At 42.6% G+C, this 26,032-nt stretch overlaps 1 protein-coding gene across 2 annotated transcripts in view; it reads left to right on the top strand.

Moving 5' to 3' along the window:
• The window catches only part of XKR6 (XK related 6), a 209,690-nt gene that overhangs the window by 25,967 nt on the left and 157,691 nt on the right, over positions 1-26,032 (top strand). Inside the window, exon 2 of one of the 2 annotated variants that reach the window (XR_010883846.1) lies at positions 24,229-24,343. The exons of the other annotated variant lie outside the window; for it this stretch is intronic. The gene's annotated coding sequence lies outside the window, so the exon portion shown is untranslated. The remainder of the gene's footprint in view (positions 1-24,228; positions 24,344-26,032) is intronic. 2 annotated transcript variants of the gene reach the window in all.

A 26,032-nucleotide genomic window follows, 5' to 3' on the forward strand; every position in this document is an offset into this window, starting at 1 on the left:
GGTGTTCTGAGAATTGACTTCACCCATCCATTAGGTTAAGGCGACGCTGGGGGGCGTTTTGTAGGGAAGGGGGGTAGAGACGGTCTGGTGTTCTGGCATACAGAAAACCTGGCAGAGAATATAAGAAAAGTGTCTGCTGTCAGCTTTTGTTAGGGTCCCCGTGATATCCGTGTGTTGCCTTGGCAGAGTCCTCAGCCCACAGCCTTGCCTACCTTGCAGCCAGAACGGGAGATGGTTATGTCAGGAGAGCGGGAGCTTGGGTAGCACATCTCATTGTAATTGGTTTAGCTCAAAATTAGTGTTTTTCACTTAAAATCTTCTGCAGTGGATACGTGGGGTGGGGGGAAAGCGGAAGACCAGCAGTAGTGATTTGGAGTTGTGTCTGATCTTGAATATTGTTGTGGTATGCCAGGAGAAAATAATCTGCTTGTTATGTTTCAAAGGATGATGTTGATTAACATACGGTTGATTATTCGGGGAATCTGTGTACATGCAAGATGTGAGCTTTGGTTGTTCTTGGGAAAGTGCTGTATCACGGAACAGCCCAATGGAGAAGGAATCGGACTCGTATCATATCCATTCCCAGTCAGGAACAGCTTTTAATGTGAATGACTCCCCTCTGGCAGAATGCCTCTAGGAGAGTAGATTCCTGCTTCTCTAGCAAAACTAGTTTTCTCCAATTTCTGTGTTTTATGCTTAGCATGTGAAGCAGATGACTTCTTTTTAACCAGAAAGAAATAGAGAAACGTACATGTCTGTAACTTTTGCTACTGTGTAGGCTGCAGGAGAGGACAGAAGGCTGCGCTTTTTTGCTACACGTGTCCTCATTGACCGTGGGAGCTTTTAATAAAACTGGCAGTATACGATAAGTGTGGTGACCAGGAGGAGAGGAGGTGTGAAGGAGGGGTGGGATCTCTGATGCTCCCATCTCAAACCCCAAGGAATGCTCCAGGGTGGTGAAGAAACCGAAGCAAGGAAACGCAGAGAGCTGATTTATTTTCTTGCGTTGATCTGAACAGCCCTTGAGTTGCTTGAAATAGGGACTTTGAAAGCATCATCTTCCTGAGGAGGTGAATGGTAAAGTGAACATGTGCAGGTTGGAGCTCTGGAAAAGGATACATGGCAGAGATGAGACCAAGACGTGGGACAGTGTCTATACTGAGGAATATGGCAGGGTGGCCAGAAGAGGAGGATGTTTGGGTCAGGTGAAATAAGAAAAAGTATATAAGTCAGCGAGAGTGAGGTATGACTCCAGCACTCTGGTGAGAGCTGGTGGGAGCTTTGTCACTGCGGTGACAATGTCACCCTGTTGTCATAAAAGCTATAGTACGCTGAGATTTTCCTTTCTGTACAAGGAGAGAAGTAAGGCTACTCCTTGCCAATTTTATTTAGTTTCCCTCAAATATTTGCAAAAAAGGATGACTCTTAATTAGAAGAAATAGTAGTTGGACTTAGGTTACCTCTTAAATTTAGCAAAAAAACCTGATAAACATTTTCCATAATGATCTTTAGCTTCTTTTGTTGATGTCCTATTATAGTTTTGTTTCAAGGAAAATACAGCCAAAACGTGGAAATGCACAGCATAAAACATGTGGTTTTCCAGTGCAACTGAGGCTTATTGCAATCAGTATATATGCAGGAGGTAGAGGTGGTCCTTACAGTAACTTTTGAATTGGACCCATTTCAACCAGATTTTTCAGTGCAGATTTTGAAGGTACCAAATTGTGGCAAATTCCATGAAAAGTGAGTAGAGAGAAAAACCTATTACCGTTCCCGTGGAAGAAACGCTGCCCTGCGTTCTGTCCCCGTTTAGATGTCAGAGAACCCACGTGCGACTTCACCAGGAGGTACAAATTTGTAGCACGCTAAGCTTCGTCAAACCCTTTGCTCTTGGATCTGTTCATCTAAAAGAAATACCATGCTTGTACGAGTACACGTTTGGCAGAAGTAATGCCATAATTCGAGTTCAGGGCTCTGGTTTTCCTCTTGTGGTTGGTATCGTTCCTGGCTCTGGCGCGCGATATCCAAGGCATTGCAGAGCACTGCGCTGTAGTAGGCGTGTGCGATAGATCTAGACGCGCTTTGCAGATATACGCAAGCTCCCTATGTTGGCCTGGTTACTGCGATTTCGTTCGATTGCGTTGGTTTAACTCAGCAGGAGGTTATTTGAGAAGGAAATGTAATGAACAGCGAATGCTGCAGAGGTGTTGAGAGGAAACACCAGACGTATAAGCTTTAGGGTTTTTTTTGTTTTTTTTTGTTTTAATTTTTTTGCTGACTCTTCAGCCAGCCTAGTTTTGAGCAGGATAGGAGGTGTCCTGTAAGCACAAATGAATGAAGGAACTGTTAGGAGTAAGAGAGTCCCTGCTCAAACGAAGGGGACTTACTCATGCAGAGAGGGCTTGGGATTAAAGGCTGTAAAGATTTGCTGCTGGCATTTGGAAAAGTTAGACCTGCCTCGGTTGCCAGCAGAGAATGATAAGGCTTTATGCCAAGCTTGTTTGTTAGTGGGATGGGATTTTATATCAAGCAGCCTTGTTCCCACCACTGCGAGAAATGTTTCTATAAAAGTGGTTTTATCACTGGGTTTATAGGGGCCATAATACAGTCTGACCTGCAGGATGGGTCCCAGCCTGGGCTGTCGTAACCCTGACCTGTGCTTTAGAGGGGGAGAATTGCAGGATTTCACGGCAGGATGGTAGGGCCGGGTGTCGTGAGAGCATTCAGGGGGCACGTAGTGCTGTCACTGTGTTGAGGACATACTCTTCTGCAAGCAGAAATAATCAGGAAACCTGATCCCGTTGGGTGAAAAAGCAGAGTTTTTGTTCCGTTAGAAACTCTTCTTGTAGCTTTGGCTACATTTATGTTCTTAATTACTGAGAATCCTGAACTATTTAGAATTTATTTTCCTATAAAGGAATATTTAAATGGAAAGAATTATGATTATATAAATGGATGAATCTAAGTATTAACAGAAAAAGAGGGCAAGGTTGGCTGTTTTAAAATCCAAACTTTCCTAACTGTTACAAGTGATTGTGTCAATTATTTCCGAAGTCTAGTAGCAATGAAGTAATGAGAAGGGGATTTGATTGCTGAAGCAAATATAATTTACACAGCATTAAGATCTGGCCAGAACGACATTCTGAGACAGTAGACTGCGTTCTTATTAGATGACTCTGGCTTTCCCTGTTTCATACACACAGGCTCATTACTATTCAGGTCAACTAGTCAGGGGTACGATAATATCCCACCTACTGCTCATTGATATGTGCAATTTCCATCCAAGTTAAAACAAAATGTCTGTCTCTGAAATCCATAATAATTATGGCTGTAGATTTTTGCACATTTGGAATTGATATATTGGAAATAGGGTAAAGCCTGGAGATCTCCAGCTTGTTCTAAAAGATTTGAGAACTTGAGCTACGCTCAGGAAGATGCGGTCTGTCCCGTAGTCTGTTGTCCCTTTGGACTGAAATTTGGCGTAAGAGGAGTTTCTTTTTCAATATTGTGCATTTTTCGCCTTTCTGAAAAAAAAAAAATTAGCGAGCATAAGGCTTCTAGATCCAGGATAGCAAGGTTGTTTGTCTATTAAAATATGTTCCGTGTTCTTGCATTAAGGTTACATTGCCAGTGACCTTAGCTGTTGATCTAGTAGGAGTACAGTTCTGCTAGCAGCAATGGGAAAGTGCTTGTATGCATAGGCACAAAGAGCTCTTGCGTGTTTGTACATCCATTTTGAGCAACGCTTTCATTGCTGCCAGGTGAAGGTAGTAAAAGTGAGGCAGAGGCTGAAAGTGGAAGGCTTTTTTGGAGGAGATGTTAGACTAACTGTTGACTTCTTACTCAAGGTTTTATGCACATTGATTATTAGTCATTTTTCAAAAACAGTCCCTTCTTAATGATACCTTTGATTTATTCATCTTCCCCAAAACTTCTCCACACCGTTAATGAAGAACAGTTGTGTGTTTTGCAATGCTTTAGTGCTGTTCAGCCTCGCAGCTGTCCGTATCCCTCAGGTAGTTGCATATCGTTCCCCAGTTCTTGACCATTCCCTAAAGGTCGTTCACTATTTCTGCCCAGGTTCATATGAATTTATCCAGTGAATATAAAAGCTGAAGTATAAGGTGAGATCAGATGATTTATAGGAGAAGGATAAAATCTCCGTTAATGGAAATAAATCTTGTTAAATCATATCTAGCCCTTAAAGTGAGCAAGAACACCTCTGGATAGGCGATTTCTGTGAAATTACGCTACTGAAAGAGCATAGTCTGTCTCTTGGCTCTGGGGCTTTAGACGCTCAGCTGACCTGATGGCTCGAAGCTGGCACATAACGTTTCAAGCCCACAGTGACTGTATTGCGCTGGGTTTAGTACAGCTTTGCTTTGTCAGGTGCCCACGCTAGTGCTGAACTAGTGGAGTCTGAGGATGGGCATCCGTCCTGTGCTTAAGGACAGTCCCTCAAGCGGTCACATATGACCTATAACCCAAGGAAATCAGGCCATCTCCAAAGAAGAAAATAAACCTTAGTTTAGCACTTTCAGTAGTGTTAACGCTGCAGACAGCCTCTAGAGCTGTTTTGGCAGAGCAAGGTTTGGCAACTGTTTGAGAAAGGGTATTCTTGCTCTGTTCACCAAGCAATATATCAAGCAGTTGCGTAGGTGGTCTTTACATGATGTGATGGAGCCAAATGGGTTGAAAAGGCTTTGGGTTTTTTTTGCCTTGGCTTTTAGCACAGGAGCCAATAAGTAGCAGGGATTCCTCTAGCTCCTCTTCCAGGCTGCCGTTTCCAGTGACTGTTTCTACAAACTTCATGGCAGAGGAGGGCCTTTGGGAGAGGGGAAGGGAAGCTTGATGAACTGATTCCTTCCCTGTCTACGGAAGAGTTTTGGTCCCTTATGAAGACGGGACATCAGCCAAAGTGGGCCTTCAGACTGATTTGCTTTAGCTTAACAGTGTTGCCCAGAATGACTGCACCGTGTTATTTGTTGAAGGGAGGTGTAAAAAGGGATTGACCTGGGACCCAAGGTTAGGATTAAAGACATTCTGGGATTTATACAGTTCTCTGAGAGGAAGAAATGCAGGTTCTTCTAATCAGGTTTTTTCTTCTTTAGCTCTGCTAAAATCTTGAGGGTGGCTATTGATGGTTTACGAGCAGCATAATGTTGAAATAAAAATAATAATAATTAAAAAACCCTTTGATACTAAATGACCTCAGAGTTCAGGAATGTTTTTTATTCATAGCATTTACTTATCTGATGCAGGTTAATGCCCTCAGAAATTGCATCAATTATGTTGAAAAGTCCTCCCATGTCGCCGAGTCCCCCATCTCCTTTAGATGAATGAGTTTTGAGGGTAGCAATAGTAGGAGGAGGTTATAAGCCAAAGTATTTGTTTGGGATGGGGCCAGGGAATAGTGTTGCAAGAACAGAAATAAGCACTTTTATGAAGAAAAGGAATGACTAGTAGAGCTTTCTGGTCTCTTGCCTTGGTACATTTTTCAGTATTCCACAGAAGTTCCCAGCCCATCCCTGCTAATCAGCTGGTTGTCCAGTTTCCACTTTTACTGTTGGGATCACTTGTGAAGGAATTCGGAACTGTGTCTCTCCCTGAGAGAGAAAGTCAAAGCGAGGAAACTCTTTGGTAGTGAGAATCTGACTGCTGTCGCTGAAAGCTTCATTTAATGTCCATAAAATATCAGGGATCACAGAAACGTTGTAAATTCAGGTTAGTGATTTTTCTGAATACGGTTAATGCACTGCTAGGCTGCTAAGACAATGAAGCAAACATTTGTAGGTTTGTAGGAAATCTGTGTTATACTTCTATAGTTTATAGCTGTGGGTAGGAGGAAAAGTGTCGTCTTATCTCCAGGAACTAAAATATCCTGATTGTATCACATAGAATCAACCTCTAGAATTCATTCCTGCATAGGGAAATCGAGTTGAATAATATTGCCAAGTTTTGAGGAACAGCTTTATCGCTCTGTGACCCCTGGCATTTGTGTCAAGCCAGGGTTATTTACAGCCTGCTGTGAAGGGACCTGACTGATCACTAGCGGCTTTAGCCATCTTTTTATCTCCTGAAGAACTGTCAAGTCCACGAGTTCTTAGTGAGGTCGAAGAGGTTTTTCACTTTGAGGCGTATTGTTATGACCTCTGCTAGAGGCACAGCAGGACACTGCGGAACAAGTTGCCTTCATTAGGCAAAAAACAGTATACAGGAGGTAGAAGCAGAGTATGGCTACAAAGGAGGAATCTAGAAACATTGCTCAGGCACATAGAGATGGTGTTAGGAAAGCCAGAGCTCACCTGGAGTTGACGCTTGCATGGAGACGTCAAGGGGAAAAAGAAGAGCTACTCTTCTTGTAATGTGGGCCCTTTGCTATAAGGGCTGGGTGATTTAGTGATAATGGACACAGATAAGGCTGAGGTTCTTGGTGCCTTCTTTGCTTTAGTCTTCACCAGCAAGGTCTCCCAGGCCTCTGTGATTAGAGGGCTTGAGAGGAACAGGAACTACCAGCAGTGGATGAAGGTCGAGTCAGGGATTACTTGCAAGAACTCAACCCTTTCAAGCCCATGGGACTTCAGGGTTTGCATCCACAGGGGCTGAGAGAGCTGGCTTACATCATAGCAAGGCTGCTCTATATTATCTTTGAAAGGTCATGGAGATTGGGGGAGGTCCCCAATGACTGGAGAAAGGTGAATATTGCACCCATCTTCAAAAAAGTCTACAAGGATGATCCGGTGTGCTACAGGCCAGTCAGTCTCACTTCGGTCTCTGGAAAAATCATGGAGTGAGTCCTTTTGGAATGCATTTCTGGGCATGCGCAGGAAAAGATGGTGATTGGAAACAGTCAGCATGGATTTACTAAGAGTTAATCATGCTTGACCAACCTGATTACCTTCTAGGCATGACTGGATTTGTGGGCAAGGGGAGAATGGTAGATGTCGTTTACCTGAACTTTCGCAAGGCTTTTAACGCTGTCTCCCGCAACATCGTCATATCCAACATGCGATGCTACGGTCAGGATTGAGTGGACAGCTAGATGGTTAAAAAATTGGTCATATGTTTAGGCTCAGAGGGTCATACTCTATCTATCTGGAGGCCAGTATACAAGTGGAGTACCACAAGGATCTATCCTGGGCTGTTCAAACAGGAGCACAGCCAGTAGACCCAGGGCAGTGGTTTTCCCCGTTTGCTCGACATATGGGGAATCCTATGTGCAGTTTGGGGACCTCTGATATAAGAAGAACTTCAACTAACTGGAGTGATTTTAGCAGAGGGCTGTCAGCATGGTCACCTCTTCACCATGAGGACAGTCAAGCATTGGAGCAGATTGCCAAGAGAGGTTGTACAGTCCTTGGAGGTCTTCAGGACCTGACTGGATAAAACCCGGAGCAATCTGGTCTGACCTCATGGCTGACTCTGCTTTGAGCAGGGGGTTAGATGAGAGACTTCCTGAGGTCCCCTCCAACCTGAAGCAGTATACAAATCTATGATGCAATGTTATGTTTTTGAAGCAAAAAACATTAACCTTTAATATGTATGTATTTACTATAAAATATTAGACACTATGATAAAAAACTTTATCAGTCTAGCTGTATCGTGGTGTTGTGAATGGTGTGTGTGCAGATTGCGAAGCCAAAGTCAGAGTAACTGAGCCAAGCAAGTAGACACCTAGCAGTGCCTAGGATTATCTGAAAGTTTTTTCACTGTTGAATGAGGTCTGAGAACAAGAAGCATGTGTTCTCGCTGAACATAGCTGGTTTTGTTGGCAAAACTGTTAAAAAACATATGAAGAACTAGGAAATGGGTTGAACTTCCCAGGTTCTACATTTGTATGAAAGATAGTCAAGATTTTGTCTCCACCAGTAGCAGATTGCGTTGAATCTAAACTAGGTGACTGCCATCTGCTTTCACATAGGCTTTGAAAACACAGGCCAGTCCTCCACGGCATGGGTGAGGAAGACAGCGGAGAACGTTTAGAAGTCTGTGCTTATAGGGTTTTGGATTAATGTGCTGTTTTCTGATTTGGGATCAGAGCAAAATTGAAGTAGACTTTGACTGAGATCCAGAAATGCTGAGTGCCAGTCGCTTTCTGCTCAGCAGTGTAATTTAGAAGATGATTTTCCAAGCGTTTCTCTAGTAAAATATTTAGATTCCTCCCCACCCCAGATTTGACAGTATACTACTAGAATCTAGTATACATACAATATACATTTTTTTGCTTTCAGTCTCCTATAACCAACTCAGATTATGTATTCTGGAATCTCGGTGGTGAACTAGAATCCTTCAAAATTTTTGGAGGCAAAAGAGAATAGGATTACAGATTGTCAAACCAGGTTATAAAGCAGCTTGTGTGTGGCTGTCATTTCTGGAGCAAGGTATAGGATGACTGACCCAGACAGAGGGGAGACATCCCAGAGTTAATAAAAATAAATTACAGGGTGAACTGAACTTGTGGCTCTGCTGTCAAAGCAGGTTGTGTTTGAGTTGTACAAGTATGTCGTCTTTCTGTAACTACTTTTAGTCACCTGTGTTTAAAAAAAAATACAAAATGGAAAAAAACCCTGATGTTACTGCTGCGGCTAAGGTCAAGCAAGTTGCTGGAGCAAGCGCTGCTGGGAAGATGGCAGGGCAAGGTGTAAGTGCTGGGCCTCTTTTCCTGCCCTGGTCTCCCAAATCCTGGGCAGCTCATCGTTGTAAGGTCACCTCTTGGTCTGGGCCACGTCTTGCTAGGATGGGTGAATTGTCCAGTGGTGACCCTGGTCAGCAGAAGCAATTCCAGTCACCGTTCAGTGTGCAGCGTCCTTTGTGAATGAGGAGGAATAATGCATCCGAAATCAGATGGTGCTACCTGGGATGAATAAAGATACGGAGGTAAGGATTAAGGTGTCATGCATGGTGTGAGGCCTGTTGGTTTCCCCTGACTTTAGCAGATTTGGCCGATTTCACCCGATTTCACACAGAGTGGCTCTGCTTAAGCTTTTCTCAGCAGCGTGGGTGAATCAGAGAGTGCTACAGCTGCCGGTGGGCTGGAAAGGAGATTTTTTTATGTCTGTGAGGATGCAAACACTTAGAGTAAAAGGAGTTTCTGGACAGTTCATTTACTGGGCACTTCTGTGCCTTATTTTTTCATTGCCTTACCTGATCCTGTAACTCACCCGTGCTGTCCAAAGGAGATATGAGCAATTCCATTGCATGAGAAGAAACAGCGTTTGCACAAGGTGCAAGACGGCGGAACGCCTGGCCTCTGTGTTTCCTTTAGTTTTTAACTCGAAACCTTCCCCTGGATCGTCATTTACATTACAGCAAATTTACACCGCTGGTAGAGGAGGTGCGGGTATAATTTTTTTTTCTCACGCTTACACTGCCAGAGTGGTTTAAAGTAGTGAATGAGAATCGGACCCTCAGTTTCCTTGCGGTTTCTTTTTGTTCTAATGAAGAATGCACAGCTGGATACAGCCGCCTTTAACCAAGCCCTGGAGCATTTCTTCATTACCCTAATTCGCAGGAGTGCCTGGGAGACCTGTTGCGAGTAAAGGAACAGAGGATAAGAAAAGCAAGGCTCATTATATCTCCGAGATGCTTTGTTCTTTTACTTTGATAATTATAATTTTGGTTTTAATTATTTAGGCTAGTTTGTTATGCATTACCGTCGTCCTGTTTTTTTCTGCAGTGTTATCCATGGGATAGCTCGGGCCGGGGAGGATCCTTGCTCGAGCGGCTTGCTAGGAGATGCACGGCAGAGCACTTGGGTTTCGTCATACGACCTTTTGACATAGACCTGGGTTGATAAATCTTTGCTGACAAGCGGAGAGGCATTACCACTTGTAATTTGCAAACGCGAAACAGCGGCAATTAGGAAAGAGTGACTTCGTAGCGTAGGCTCTAGTAATGGGTTAATGGAAGATGGATTTGGTGCGAGGTGTTGATTAAGAACGTTTTGTTTTTGCCAGCTTTCTGAAAAGCTCTTTTTAATAAATTGTTCATCTTTGGAGGCCTGTAAGAGATACCATAGATTGCCTTTTATCAGCCTATAATGTGCTTTCATCACTCCCGAGAAGTATGTGATAGCGATATTGAGTTGGTCCCCGGAGAACGCGGAGGAGACACTGTTAACAGCTCCAGAGTTATGGCTGCGTTGCGTCTGCGTTAAAATGGAGCTTGCGTTTCCTTGTTAGTACAACTGTCTTCCTATCCTTATCGCCAAAATGCCGCCGCTTACTTCTCACACACACAATTACTTTTCTGTAATGATACAAGCAATTGAGCTCGGTAATATTGGAGCCAAAAAAACCTCCTTTTTGAAATGTTATGATTTATTTGGGGTTTTTCTTTTTGGCTCTCTGAACATTCAGATGGTTTTTCTTTCTTGAAACTCTAAGAAGACATCTAAATATTCCTTTGCATTTCCTAAGAATCAAAAGAAAAAGATGATACTGAGATAATAAAGATGGAGTCCTGTAGGGCCATTTTACAAACATTCTCTGCGAGTAGCATCCAAGAGAAACAAGGTATTAAAAATAGAAGGTTTTAACCCTGGCGTATTTCTTAAGCCTGTTTCTTAGTTTTCCCTAGAATTGGGGTTTTACAGCTCTTGACTCTGTACGTGCAGAATACTGTGCAACATGCTTGAGAAGAAAGAGTCGAAAATGATTTCTTGGTTTAATGGTAATAGAGTTCCTAAATTGTTCATCTGAGCCTTGCTAGGGATAGTGGTTTATCAGATTATAAATGTGCTTTCATTACCTGGAGGTATATAATGTGTTGGTCTGTGAAATATACACTTGGGCGATGAGAAAATGAAGGTCACAAAACTATCGCTGGATCGCTGCCAGCGAGTGTATTAAAATTAAATAAATCCTCGATGCGTTGTCAATGGCACGTGCACAGATACTCTCTCTGCTTCAAAGCCAGCCGAATGCAGCATATGCTTTTGCATACCTGCTTCCCGCTGGCGCTTTGCAGCTCTGTTGCAGATATGCATCGTTACCTTGCGCTGTTCTAACATTTTCTATCCGAGCACGCTGTCTTCAAACACTTTTACCAATTGGATCCACCTCCCGTGACACCTGCTGGTGTTTTTGCAGGTGAGGATCTGCCAGGGGTTCCAGATGTTAGAGCTACGCTGTGGAAAAGGGTGGTTTTCTTCCCAGCTTCTGGAGCCCCTCTGGGGGAGGCTCGCGGCTGGCCACGAGGGCTGCTGGTGGTTGAGGGATGGTGGTGTGCCCTGTAATTAGCAGATGCTTCCTCCTCTTCTTCCTTCTCCCCAGATGACGGCAGGTGGAATCGGGCATCACACGGCACAACTGGAGACCCTGTCTCTTGCCCCGTTAGCCGTACTGTGCGAGGATGTGCTTGCGGCGGTCCGTCTTCCAGCAAACCCTGTGTTTTGCCATACTCTGACATGCCTCTTCTCAGGTTTATAAGTGTGGACCCATATCTATTTATTTATTTGTTTGTTTTAGTTGCTGTGGCTAAGTGGAGCTGAACAGGAGTTCGCCTCTGAGGCAAGCTGGTTGCCCTTCTCCTTCCAGTGTGCTACCTAATGGGTTTAAAAACTGATGACAGTTGTTTTAAGAGCTGATTTCAGGTTGTGCCTTTTGTAACTCTACAGCGGGAGGAAGATATTGTTAGAAACCAAAGGAACGGAAGGCTTGCTGTTGCTCGAGGCAGGAGAAAAGGGTTCCCCGCTGCAAGAGAATAATACTTTTACGTCTAAAGTGCTTCTTCTGCCCCTTCTGCTAAGGCACCACAGCAGCATTTCAGCTGTTAGCCTGAAATATGAGTATTATTGCTAGCAGTGCAGCAAAACTGAGGAGGTTTGAAGTAAGGGCTGGGGTCCAGAAGTGACTTGCTTAAATGGTCACTGAGAAACAAGGATTCTGAGGAAGGAAACAAATTTTAGGGCTTTTATGAGGGACTTGAGGAAAATTAAAGGAGGACAGTAAAGGAGAGCATTCCATGTGTACCATGCTGCGTCAGAGAGATTTTTTTTCTTGCCCAAAGTGTTAAAGCAGGTGGTGTGTGAGCACTGATTACTTAGGTGAATGTTTTTCAAATACTCCCCTAATTTAGCACATACTAAAATAACATGTTGTAATTCTGTAAAACATATGATATTACTTGAGTCTTAATGTTTAAGCACATTGGAAAACCAGTAGATTTTCTTTTTTTACATTTACGCTGAAGAGCATGAGCAATGGTTGGCAGTTACGTGCTCTAAGTTGCTCCAAGCAATGAGCAAAAATACGTTACAACCTAGAAGACGCAGCAATTAATAGCATGAGTTTATGGAAGAAGAGTGAAAGTCATCTTGCTTTGTGGTCTGAAGTTCCATCCTCACAAGGTCATCTCAGGCAAAAGAAGCCTACAGCTATAAGCACCTCCTCAGAGGTGCTTTTGAGAAGAGGACGTAGCGAAAAATGAGCAAGAAGGCTGCTTCACCTATCTCTCCACCTGGCAAGCAGCAGAGAAATGAAGCAGGACCAGGGCTGTCAGAGTATGAGGACTCAGTTTTGATCACGGCAACCACAGAAACGTGAAACAGCATCCGACTTGCGGCTTCAGCGCTTGCAGGTCAGAGACGGTGTGCTCGAGTGTGGAACTCTCTCCTTATCTTACCCCGTGCAGGCTCTGTATGTCCACTATGACTGGGTGTTTCAGTGCACCCTGTGCAAAACCTCACCAAGTGTCCTGAGACCCTGGACCATTTCCATACCTTCCATACTTTGGCATCATAACGTTTCAGCTAGCACTGATTTTTTTTTCCTTTTTTTTTTCCTGTGGAATTTGAGAGTCGAAATCTGCTGTGAATATATTAGCATACATTGAATTATAGAACAGATATTTAGCATTTTTCCTGAAGGATCCTAAAATGCCTTACAAATACTTTCACATATCACTACTCAAATCCAGCCACTTCTGCTTCGTGCTTAGATTTGATTCAAGATGGAGGGAGCAAATTTTGCCCAAGGAGATCAGACAAACCAGTATATGCCCCAAAATTGGTTATGACAGATAGGTCTTAGTTAGCTCCACCACCACGTAGGGAGAGTTGCCGGTAAAAGCATCACCCGGATCAGTGAGCGTACAAAGGAGCGTGCTGAGACCTGCATGGAGACAATGTTCCATTACATCATGTGTTTTCTATCCAAGAGGACAGATTTGGCTATGGATCTTGAGCAGAGATTATTATTTTTTTCCATAAACCCAGGAGTTGGCTGCAACCGCACCCAGTTACGTCATCAGGATTCAGAGATGCAAGTCCAGGTGGACAGATCTTTTTGAACCAGTTGGCTGCCCCACCGTGCCTGCGCAGTACACTCGTATCCTCTACCTCTACGGAAATGAAAACCCCTCTGAATATTCAGGGTGAAAACTGTTAAAATATTCATCTCTTCTTAGAGTCATTAAGGCGGTTTAATTGGATGTATGCACTTCCTCCACTGTAACAGTGTCGTCTCACTCCTGAGCCAAGATTCATTTCCACGGGCAACAGGATGCTCTGTGCTTTCTTTTCGCTGATAGTGGATGTGAGAAGGATCCCTATAGCTCACTTCTCTTGGAAAGCATCAAACTGTCTCAGCACCGCCACCGCCGTACTTCGTACTCCAGCTCTTTGCAGGTATGGCTTTGCTAGGCAGATTCCTTATTGAACGCTTCCTTAGCTCCAGCCATGGTAATCCGGCCAGCCCCAGAGTAGCAATCCCTAATCAAGGCGGTAATCAACCTCTTGCTGGTCTTTTGTTTCCCAAACTGGTGTTCTGCAGTTTCCTCTTTCTGCAGATTTTTCCTCTGCTTCTAAGGAAAGCACGTCCATTTGTAGGGTCCTGCTTCCCTTCTCCTCCCCCCCACTTAAGCTGTATTTGTGCTTTTTCCCCCCTTTTGTAATTTAAATAATCTTCAGGCCCTGCTGAGATCAGCATTTCAGGAGGTGCTGCCCAAAGGCATAGTAAGATAAAATCTAACTTGTAATTTTGCTCTCAGTGGAAGGCCTTCAAATGCAAAAGGTGCTTACAGTATCTTTTACTAGATGTTAACTAGTGCGTGAATGAGGCTGGAAAGGGCGTAACACAGTTTCTAGAGGCTCTGGGTCTGGGGCAATTAGTAGGGTGGCAGCATCTCAGGAATACCGGTTATGGGCAATGCAGGCAGAACTGCTATGGGCATAACAAGCTCAGTGGAGGAAGGGCAGATGCTGTTCTCCAAGGATTTGTGGTTCAGGCAAATCTAGCAGTTTGTACGTGTCATTTCTGCCTCCTCAGTTGAACTCTCTTTTGACAAATGCCCAGTTTCCAGCCCAAACTGTGGCTGTCCGAATGCTGTTCACAGGATGGGTTGGAGGACGTGAGCAAAGTACCTGTTCATTTTCTGATCTTGCTCAGAATTTGTTGCCGAGATCTTCAGGCCCCGGCACAAAAGATATACCTCCAGTAGCAACGGTTTGGCAGAGCTCTGAGCACTTGAAAATAAGCTTATATTCAAAAAAGTTCAGGAGCCTTAACTTGGTGTCACCGCCAGCTTCTCTTATTTGTACGGTGGCAGAATGAGTTCCTGGCTGCGGTTAAACACGGTGAGGTGAGTGAGCTTTAAAGCTAAACTGGGGCAGAAAAGTAAAAGTGAAACATTTGCTGTACCCCGTTTGAGACACCCCTTCATTTGCTGACGAACAACGATTTTCTTGCAGCCTGCGTGCTGCAGACCAGTTTACAAATGTGTCAAGGAAGAAGGACAGCGTTGAAGAGATGGAGGAGGAGGAACCCAGCACCTCTGCCTCTGAAGGAGCTAGCAAACAAACAATTCGCTAATTCTTAGTGTGTGTCAAATTTGACTTATTTTGCAGGCTGTTGTAGCTGATGAAAGCTGCTGTTGAGTGATTCCGGTTTTATTCACAGCTCCCAAATGTGTAAGCATTGTCACTACAAAACGCAGAGTTATTTGAAAGGTTTCTTATTAAAGTAATCATGTGGGAGTTAATTAACATCTAAGGATTTGGGTTCATCTCACTTAATTTGGGCTAATCTTGTTCAAGTGTTAGACTTGCAGATAGTGGACTGGATCCTGATAGGGTGGTGCTTAGTTATCGGCTGGGACTCTAGCACTCGAATGCAGAAATACTGCTTGGATACAGTGCTTTTTGGGAGGAGTCTGGAGTTCCTGGCCCTTGCTGAGTTTTATTAGGACGGATGAATGTGTTCATGTCACCGATTCATTTAAGGTATTGAGTGGCGTTGTAATTATTAATATCCAGTTGCCATCAGCTTAAGAAAGTGTTGCTTCGAGACAGAAGTTTTCGTGTTGGAGACAGGTGAAAGTGGGCAGTGGTAAAATGCCAAAATTAATCTGAGGTCAACCAGTTAAGTCTTTTTTTTTTTTGAATAGCCGTGTTGTGGTTACAAAGGGCTTTCTTAAAGAGTGTTTACTGTATAATCTGTGGAGATGAGGAGTCTTTGAAGGAATTAGTGAAATTCAGTTGGAACTGAATGCAGAAAATAGAGAACTGAAGATCCTAAAGCTGGCTGAACTTGTAAGAGTTCCTTTCTTGAATTCCCAGGGATGTTGATCCTACAGCTCATTCAAAATCGCTTTTCTACCTGCAAACAGCGGCCAGACTAATCTGTGAATTCACAGGTGAAAGGAAGTTCTTGTGGAATTCCTTCCTGCTTTTGGAAGAGGGATTTTAAACAATTATTACGTGTATCCACCAACATCATCCTTGAGATGAAGGATGGGAATTAAATTCAGTTCTGCAAGGTCCCGCGTATGCTGGCCTAGGCTCAATAAAACACTCGAGCGCATCTTAATTTTAAGCATGCCATGAACTGGGGCTACTTGAGCACACGCTTAAGTGTTTTTCTGGCCTCTGTGGTGCTCAGTGGGGCAAAAGGGGTAAATTCTGCTGTCTAAAGACATACTGTTTTTTTCAAGAAAAGGCTTAAACAGTAACACAGGAGGAAATGTTGGGTGCTTAGAGAATACTGGCTTGGCTGTCACAGCAGCTGTCTGCTTGGGATGGTTGTGCTGTGCGGTAACATCTCTTGACTGCAGGCAGCAACGGATTGCTTTTGCTCCAGAAGAGTGATACGAAATGGCAACACTCCTCACTTTTGAGGGAAAAATCTACATGACGCAGTTTTGTGTGGACAAATGTGGTGTCTGGGCTGGATGGACAGAGTTAGAAGGGCAGTAATGAGTTTGCTCACTCTACGAGACCAAATCAAAACTGGGAAGGGCAGGAGCTAGAGAAATCTCACTTGAAAAATAGCTATTTCTTGGTAGCGCTCACAGAAATGATGCTGGGATTGTATGCCTGTTAGTGTGCCATTTACATAAAAGTGTAGTATCCCAGCAGGGCACCACTTACAATCTGTCTGTCTAGGAATTCCTAAAGCATCTGTCGCAAAACTACCGAGGTGCTGATTTACTCCTGTGCTCTTACCTCTGCTATTTATGAGCAAGCAGCAAATTAATAGGGGCTTGGTGGAGCTGCTTATGCTCTGTCTGGCTGCATAGAGCAAAATCTTCCCTTAGGGAAGTGTTTCACTGTCAGATGCTTAGGTATCAACAGATCCTTGGGAGGAACATCTTTTCAACAGCCACTGGTACTCATTAGACGTGAGGCCTTTGAGGCGCTCTCCTGTGCAAGCTAATGTGGGAAGGGACCTTTGCTATCCTGCCCTCCCTTTTGCATTCCTCAGCCCTTGAATATACCCACAGATGTACGGCCACGGGGTGGTGAGAGTAGCTGTTGTAACTTAAGGAAGAAGGTAAGCCAGTCTCATCCCGTGTGGGGTGGTAGTGTGGATCTATCCATTGGGACGAATGGTCTCCCGATGAAAAGTGCTACGTATGGTGGTTGCATTGCTGCAAATGGGTAGGAAGGATTCAACTTTGCTTTTCTTTGAAACTATAAAAATGATGCTGCCAGAGGCACACAGAAGGGGTAGATGCAACAAGAGATGTTCAAAGGAGACAGATCTGCAGACCAGACATGTGAAGGCTCAAATTGAAGTTGTACAGTCATCTCCGTCTCTGGCATCAGAGCAGATCTGACAGTCCTGCTGCATTTTATTTTCCCACCATAAAAATGGATCCATCTCCGTATGTGACAATAGTGGTGTAAGCATTGGTTCATTAATATTTTTCATATGCTTTAACTTCTAAGAGCTTTACCACTGCTAAGCATGAGTTAAAAGCTTCAGGAGGTTTTCAGAATATAAGCAGAAGGAGACATCCAGAGGAGCACTGAAGAGTGAACAGTCTAAATTGATCTTCTCATGAGCAAGACTACACTTTGTGCACAGCTCAGGTTTCCAGTGCCACTTCTGGCTGTCGTTGTTTTCCTCTACCGCTGGATTTAACTTCTCTGCCTCGTCCTTCTGGAGCAGCTAGTCACTGAAGTGGTTTGGTAACCCATCTCGTACACTGAATTACAAGGACAATAAGAAATCAGAAGTTGGGGAGATTCAAGTAGCTTTTAGTCCTGTGTGTTTCAGATTCTACGGTGCCGGTGTACTGTCCCACTGCAAGAGGTGTGTGTTGCTATTCTCCGTGACACCCTTCGCTGCTTGGCTTGGTTCAGTGGGACAAACAGGAGCAGGAGTGATCGGTTAGTAGGATGCATGGATGTGTTTGCAGGAGATGCCCTATTTCAGTAGGGCATCCAGAAACAGATGCAGGCAATTCACACTGCAGTTCCCCAGAAGTGTTTGGAATAGATTTACTTATTCCGAATCCTCATAATGACAAAAAAGCTTTGACTGCTGTTCTGCTGTTACTGTCTGTTATCCTGAAACTATCTGCTGGGATTTTCGTTTGACCTCAGCGGCAAGGTAGTGTCTGTGAACAGGAGAAGAATGTTTTGCTCAGAATCGAGGGGTTCAGTGACCAGTAATATCTGCATGGCCCTTTTGCTGCTCTCAGGTTAATTCTGTGGCTCCAAAGAACCTGATTTGAGACGCTGGTTGGATTTAGAAGACGCTGAGATGTTGGAGATCCTTTGCGTTCCTGTATTTCAGTTTCCCCACAGGGCATGTATTTTGTCTTGCTAATACGTTTGAGCACCGTTTAGCACAACATAGTCCTGCTGCTGAATCACCCTCCAGAAGACACTGTAATATTAACAATAACACTGAACAGCTAATTTTATCCTTTGTAAATTTAATTAAGAGTTCCAAAGGACTCTCCCTTGACCTCACAAGTTTGAGGGAAGTGCTGTAGATGAATTGGTTTGTCCATTTTCCCTGACATGCTTTGTTTCTAACCCAAATTTACCAGTAAGCTTTCTTAGACTTTTATTAGAAGTGTCAGTACCAGGGTTTGTAATATTCTGGTTAAGTCCAGTTGCATTAATGTCTTACTTGATTTCTCATGCAACATTTTTCTTACTTAGAAGAAAACAGTAGAATAACATCCCTCTAATGTGACTATCCACACCAGGGGAAGAAAGAAGAGTACAGATTATACTTAAAATCTTATTTTTGAAGTACCAATCTGGGTTGGTGCAAATGGTCTGTTACTGTTGCCAGAGGCAGGCTATAACCTTGTAATGGAGGCACTGGACATAAATAACTGCTTTAAGCAACTTAGCCGAAAGTCTGAATCTTCACCTTTACCCCTTTCCTCCTTTGCTCTCTGTTCGTCCTGTCTGACCGGCATTGTAACGATTGGAAAGGTTCCGTACAGATTTTCACATGGCTGCCTTTGAGGTCTTTTCAGCCAACTTCCCACTGGACTATCTACAAACATTAAAAAGATGTTTGAAATTACTCAACCTCGACAGTGCTTGAAATTGAGCCATGTTCTGTTCTGTGTCAACAGAACGTTTCAAGTGGTGACTGTGAAGGCCAAAATAAAGGCTACTAGCTCCGACGCTCCCGCAAAACTGCGGTGTTAAGTGATGTTCCCCCTTCTGGTAGCTGAGATGTGCTCTTCTAGTTGCTTTTTTGTCATTTTTCTTTTCTTTATTTTATTTGTGTTCTGTTAGCAATAAACAGATTGAAATGCCGCCTTCAAAACTTGCTCCAAATACTGTTGCTGCTTGTTTTCTTATGTGTGCTTAGATCTGCTTAGCAGCGAGCTTGGCAAGAATCAAGGGCTTCATAGGTTATCGGAAATTTGGAGTATCTGTCACTTGGAGTTTGATGAATTTCACAGTGCCCTAGTTAGCAGTGCTGTCTCTCTCTCTGTATCAGGCTTTTCCAGAGACAACTGATTTTTGTTTTGACTGCCTCGGTTTTTGACGTCCAAGTGAAGCTGCTACCCCCTTCTTCACCCTTGCGTTACCTGTGACACGTGGAAGAGAAATACTGAAGTGTAGTTTGACTTATTTCAGACTTAGAAAATATCTTTCCTGAATATTTCTGTTGACCTAGTGACTGGTAGCTGTCCGGGGCTTTTGAGGACTGTCAAATTTACACTCTATTTGGGAAACAATAGGGTTTTTCCAGTCTTCCTCTCCTTCCTGCAGGTCTGCCTTTTACTTCAATGCTATCTCCATGCTTGAGCTGGGATCCATCCCACCTCAGCCATGAAGGTAATGCAGACATCTACATCTGAGGTTGTTGTCAGGAGTTCCTTTATAGTCAAGGGAGAGCAGCAGAAGATGCTGGATGTGTTGAACAGAAAGGGAATCTAGATGGTTCAGCAGTGAATGTCCATTATAGTTGTCTACATCTGGACTGGCAAGTCGCAGTCTTGCTGATTTCTTATGTAGTGGAACTTTAATGGAAGACTGGCTCAACATCTCGACATTAAAAATAATAAAACCTGAACCTCAGCATTGGCAAGATGGGGCCAGTCATTGGCTCAGCTTGTGTATTTTGACGTGCATAGTTCATCCGTCTTGTGGTTTTGGACTGTAGAAACAGGAGTCGTTCTCCTGTCCTTCATACAACAGGCTTGTTGTTGTGTTGTGTTGTGAAAGGAAGCGCCTGAAATTTTACTTTATCCCTGTGACTGTGTAATGGTTCTTGTTTTGATTGCTTGAATATATCAATGCCAAGTAGTTCTCAGCTGTGGGGTTTGGGATTTTCTTTTTATGATGCTCCTCCTCTTCCAGTTGAGATTGATTTTGATGCATTTTGGTGGGTGCGATACAATCTCTGGGTGCTTTTCTGTATCAGGATTTCTTCGTTCCTGCAGTGACTTTGATAATGTGGTATTTTTGTGGTAAATATCTGGCAACAGGACACAGTGTATTTGTGAATAAAGTTATCCTTTAAATGTAAGTTGAGGAATGAGATTCTTTTTTAATTCAAAGAGTATATTGTTCATTCAGTGAGTAGGGAGCTATTCTCATGTTGGATGCTGAAGAAACCCCATCTCTGCTGTTTCCACCTTACGGCAAAATCAACAGGTTACCCTCTCGGAGGTCAAAATTAGCAAAATATTTGTCAAACCAGCAATTGGTCATGCTGAAGTCATACGGTAGTGTTGGAGCACTCAGGGTTTTGGAGGGGAGCTGTTAGTAAAGGCCCGTTTTGTTGTCTTCCATTTCGGATGTCTGAAAAGTTGTGCTGTGAGGGCCAGAGCTAATGAAACCTTCTCTCCTGTGGCCTTGCGTCTCGTGGGTGGCTGCTCTGGACTCCAGGAGGGCACTGCAGACCTATGGAAGCTTTTTCTGTCATTTCTAGGTCTCTCTTCCATGCAGGTGCTTTGGTGCCTTATAAAGGATCTCTTAAAAACTCAGTTATATTTAAGATTTCTCCTGTTGTGTCATATGTGGGGCGTATGCATACAGTATGATCAGGTAGGTTACCTGTCCATTAGAAACCAAACAAAAAGGTTGAAACAATGTATATGACCAGCAAAACACACTTTTTATGCCTTTCCTAGAAAAAGGGGGGGAAAGAAACAATACAGGTGACCTTCTGGATAGTGGGAATGCTGTTGCAGCAGCCCTACAGGAAAATAGAGTTGCTAACCCTGAATGTTATTATTTTGGGGAATATTTGTTCTTCCTCCAAGACTCTAGCTGCCAATATGAGGTCACTCATATTCACTTGAGGAAAAAAAAACATTTGTACTTAAGAAATTTAAATATGCACTCCTGGCGCTAGTTATAAAAAAACAACTTGAAAGTATGAGTCTGAAATGCTGAAAATTGAGAAGTAAAAAGTTCACCCCTCCCAATGTACATTTATATGTTTTTTAAATCCAGCAATTTTGCAAGTTTGTCGCTTTCAACTATAAGAAAGTTGCAATCCTGGAAGAGCAGGAAGGTAAAACCCTGTTGTTCGAGGATCTGAGCTGAACCACTCGTCTTGGTTAGGGGTGCACAGGCCACCATCCAGCTGGAGCAGGGCAGCAATACTTTTCTATATCTGAAGTGCCTTTGAAACTGTAGAGGTAGGAGAAGAAACATGCTGCTGAGGGTTAATGCTTCTGATAAACTCAGAAATGACTTTGCAGAGAAGACAATTTGTTTGGCCTATTAGGAAGATGAGTAAATTTGGGCCACTTTGTGGCTAGATTGAAGACTTGAAGGCGAGGGGACAAAACAGGGGATGCAAAATGAGTAATAAGTGCCTAAGAAAAAAGAGGTCTGACATTTGAGGATGAGCATGGAAAGTCTCCACGGAAAAGAAGACGACACAAAGTAGTGTTGTCCGTGAGTGTCTGTAATAAGCTTTGGGCCTGAGTCTTGAATAAGCTGTTAGAGAGCAGAGGGATCAGGCACCCTGGGCTAAGGCACCCTGGTAGAAAGACATCAGTGAGGACGTGTATGGATTCAGGGAGTTGAATGAGATGGATGCCCAAGCAGGAGCACAAAATGTAGTTTTCAAGTGAGAATGTAGGAGGGAACACTGCCGTCCGGGGTTGTTTTTGCTGTACAAGCAAGTTGCAACAGACGCAAAAGTCTTAAATATTTGAGTTCCCAGAAGATATCGGAGGATAAAATACTTGGGGAGGAGAATAGGATGCAAGAGCGTAGTAGCTCAGGGATGTTATAATAGCTGGTATCGCCTGATTCTGAATACATGCCCGTCCTCCCAGAGGAGATGATACCTACCTTAAGGAGGGAGAGTTTCAAAAGCATGGGAAAAAAAGAAAGTTAATTAAAGCATTCATTGAAGGACTGCGAGAAGACAACTTCTAATCCGTGCAGAGATTTTAGAAAAAGTCCCCAAGACAGATGCACCAGAAGAATTTAGGAGAGCAAGTCCCAATCCAACAGACATTTGGGCATTTATGATCCTCTCTTACAGCCTCTAAGAGCTGTGCTCTGGAAGCCAGACTTAGATTCCTAGAAGTGCACCTGGTTGCCTTCATATTGTGACAATAACGCCGCTTTTTTAAGGTGGCTTTGATGTGTTTGCCACTTTTAAAAACAGGACATAAGCTCCTAAAACTTTTACTACGTGTCAGCATCACTTCGTGCTGCTCTGAATCGGCGGACTCTTACTGGTACAGTCATAACCTCATGGCTTCAAGAGGGTTTTGAAAATGTACAGCAGCTGAGCCTCCTTGTTTAGTCTTTGACTGTGAGCTTTCAGCGTGCAATTTGAGTTTTGAATGCGGTATTCATCTGAAGTATTCATTAAGATGGGGAATTATTTGCATATTATTAGCATTATTGCATGGAAATAAAACTGCTTCTGGTTCTTCCCTCCCTCCGTGGATCTTTCATCACCCGTCTTTATAACCGCTCTGAATCCTGTTTGTTGTGTGACAAACTGGAATGATAAATCTTGTTACTCACTTGAATGGCTGGGAGACTCATTGCACATTACTGAATTTTGTGAATTATATAATAAATGCATAATTAAAGCTAAACCCAGAGCCTCCTGTGGAACCTCGCAAAATTCCGTTCATGATGAATTATAGAGCAATGTACATGGATATTAAAATTTAAGCCTAATTATTTGGGTTTGTTTTTAATCAATATTTAATATACTACCTATAAGTTCCTGAATACCCACAGCAAATCTGCTGTTGCAACTTTGCCAAAAAGCAGGGAAAGCGCGTGTGTGTAGCATTCTCTGTTTGTTTTCGTTGTACTTCATATTTTAATATTTGATTATAGGGAGGAAAACTCCACTGAGCGTGATGTGATCAAAAATTCCTTCAGAAAAGGAAAGCCACTGCTAGGAGTCCATTCTTCCTAAGTCCTTTCCCACTTGATCATCTACGAATATTGTGGTTTACTGGAGGAGAATAGCAATAGTAGGAAATAATTCACTCTAATAGAGCATTGCTTGGTTCTTCATGCAACAAATTGTCATTAAAATCATTCTGGAAATCTTCTCAACAATGTCTTTTTGCAATTTTGATTCTTATTTAAAGACAGCTGCCCAAACTGCTGTCGGTCTAGCATAGGTTTAAATTTGAAATATGCTGAAAAATTATTTTCTATGCACTAAAATTGGCTTTGGAGATTTTTGCAATGCCTTGGAAAGAGGAGTAACATTTTTAAGGCAAAAGGTCTGCAGACTTCTATTTAATTTTGAAACGTTTGTGTCTCTTAAATACGAAACTGAATAGAAGGGATTTTATTCCCTTAAATCCCAGATTCTAGAGAAAGCAGCTTGAGATCTCAGTAAGAGAATTAACATACGGGTTAAATTTACAATATGTAGCAGTACTTGGAAAATGCCTATTCAGACGCTGTTAAGGAAATAATAGGATTAGTTCTTGTCGTGTCACTGTAGATTCTTCAAAATGCAGACTTCGTGGTGGCGTGCATACGTTATACGTTGCTGGTCTTGGGCATAAAATTGAGGACAATGAAAATAAAAATGACTTTTCTTTGGGGCAATTCATTTGAATGTTTAAGCTGGTACTTCTACACACACATATATTACAGGTAATTCAGTATGACAAATAAGCCACTAATAATTCCTCCCAGTGCTGCTGTTTGTGACCAAGATGATCTTAATTGCAACTGTGGAACTGGTAAAATTTCTTTATCCTAAAGCATGAATACACCAGATCAAACACGTTTTCCATATCTGTAAATGACAGGTCATTTCTATCATCTATTAACAGCATAATACAAATTTTTATCCAGTATTTCCATTATTTGTTTTTGATGACCCATTTATTGTTCCAGTGTGTATATTTTAAGGTATATACATTTATGTTCATTCTTTAAGATAAATCTGTTGTTGTTGTTGTTGTTGTTGTTGTTCAATTCATGTTCACCCAGAATCCTGAAACAAAGCATTATTTTCAGTTTCTTGTGTCTGTCATTTCATAATCATTCATGTGTATCTTTATTTTTAGCTTAAGCCAAAGACATGAAGCATTAAGGCTGCACTGGGGTTATTTTGAGATCATCTGATTTCATCATAGAAGGTGCTGTAGGAGACCATCGCTCTGAAAAACTTCAGACAAAATGGTAATGAAAAAAGAGAGGCTTCTGTTTTGTTGCTCTTCTTTCATTTCTTTGTCTGCAGACCCAACTAATGCTGCTTTGCAGAGCTCCACTTTACTTTTCTGCAGGGTGTGCTTTTGTGCGCTGGACACTGTGCGTTCTGCAACTCCCCCAAAAGCTTTTGGAGCAGAGGGGAGAGCTTAACGCAGAAGCAAAAACCAGCGTGATTTAAGAACGATATTAAGCTTTGTAGGAAGATAGGCATACAATTAGCAAATTTAGCAGATTTGTCTGTAGGTAACAACAGTCTCAAGTCTTCGAGGAAAGAACTTAAGCACATGCTTGGGTCGATACTTCATTTAATACTTGAGTACAGGCCTGAGGATATAGCTGAGTACTTCTTGAGGCTGAAACTTAAGAATGAAGTGAAAAAGAGTTGCTTTACAGATTGGTTTATTGTAGAGACTGTTTGCTGTGTTTTGGCACAGGATATATTTGGTATGTGTACGTGAAGGTTTTGAAAGAATTTTTCTCCTCATTTTGAAGTGAGAGACGCATACCGCTAACACTGTCTAGTTTGAGTTGTAGATAAACTAAACACTCATTTCAAATAGATCCAGGAACATATGTTTTAACATACTGTTACTTGATACTCTGTGGAGTAATCTCTTTAAACTGCATAATCTTATGATTCTGAAGGACAGCAATGTGTAATATTCGATAGCTTGCATTCAAGATTCAGGATTAACAGAAGTCCTATAAAAAGGAATTAATTTAGAAGGGCCACACTGAATGCATATAAATATATGTATATGAGAAGTTTATTGTGCATGTCATAAAACTGTACTTATCAGCTTACAGTACTATATATTTTCCCCATTCTTGGACTGCTCCTTGCATGAAATGCGTCGTTCTGCTCTCCTAGCTGTTCATTTCATACCCAATAATGGGAGCTGCTCTCTTTTAACAAAAAGTGCTTATCCATATAATAAGCATATGTAGTTTTAAGTATGTGTCCATTTAAATTAATATTTAATAGAGCAAAGATATGTGTATGATATAAATGTATCCGCTTATGTCTAATTATTATTTGATGTGACCTAGCCTTTATATACTTTTTGTGCCTTTTGTCCAAGAGGATATTTTTAGATGAGAGTGTAAGACTTGATTTATGCTTGAAAGTAGAATATTTCTGCTGGAGTATTTCTGTTTTTCTTAGTTAGCAGTATCATTTTACCAGCACAGCTAATGGTGCACTTACACTTTGGAAGAATGTCTCAAACCAGTTACATCTCCCCATTCCTATCCCACCATAAAGTGCAGTTACGCTACTTTATTTGCATCCATGCTAAGGGGTGGTGACTCTTTAACCAGATGTACAATGTTTTTTAAAGTCTTTGAGGCGGCTAGTTACCCTGCTGGGACTTTTTTCGGCTAACTTCACTTGTCTAGAAGTCGGGCATCCAGTCTGAGCTACTTGTCGTGGAGAGAAGGCAGTTCAGCCGAGCTGTCCCGGCACCAAACGCAGCCGTCCCGTCTCTCCGTTGACTGTCACTTTGACTAGATACCCAGCTTTCTGACAGCTGAAGTTTGGTGAGATGAACTCTGCCAGCCGTTCAGCAGGAGCTGATCTCTGAACGTGCTCTTGCACCTTTTACGTTTCTTTTTCCGAGTACGTGCAAGCTGAGATAACTCACTGACGGCTGGAGAACC

This window comes from Apteryx mantelli, chromosome 3 (assembly GCF_036417845.1).
Source record: "Apteryx mantelli isolate bAptMan1 chromosome 3, bAptMan1.hap1, whole genome shotgun sequence".
Classification (NCBI taxonomy): Eukaryota; Metazoa; Chordata; class Aves; order Apterygiformes; family Apterygidae; genus Apteryx; species Apteryx mantelli.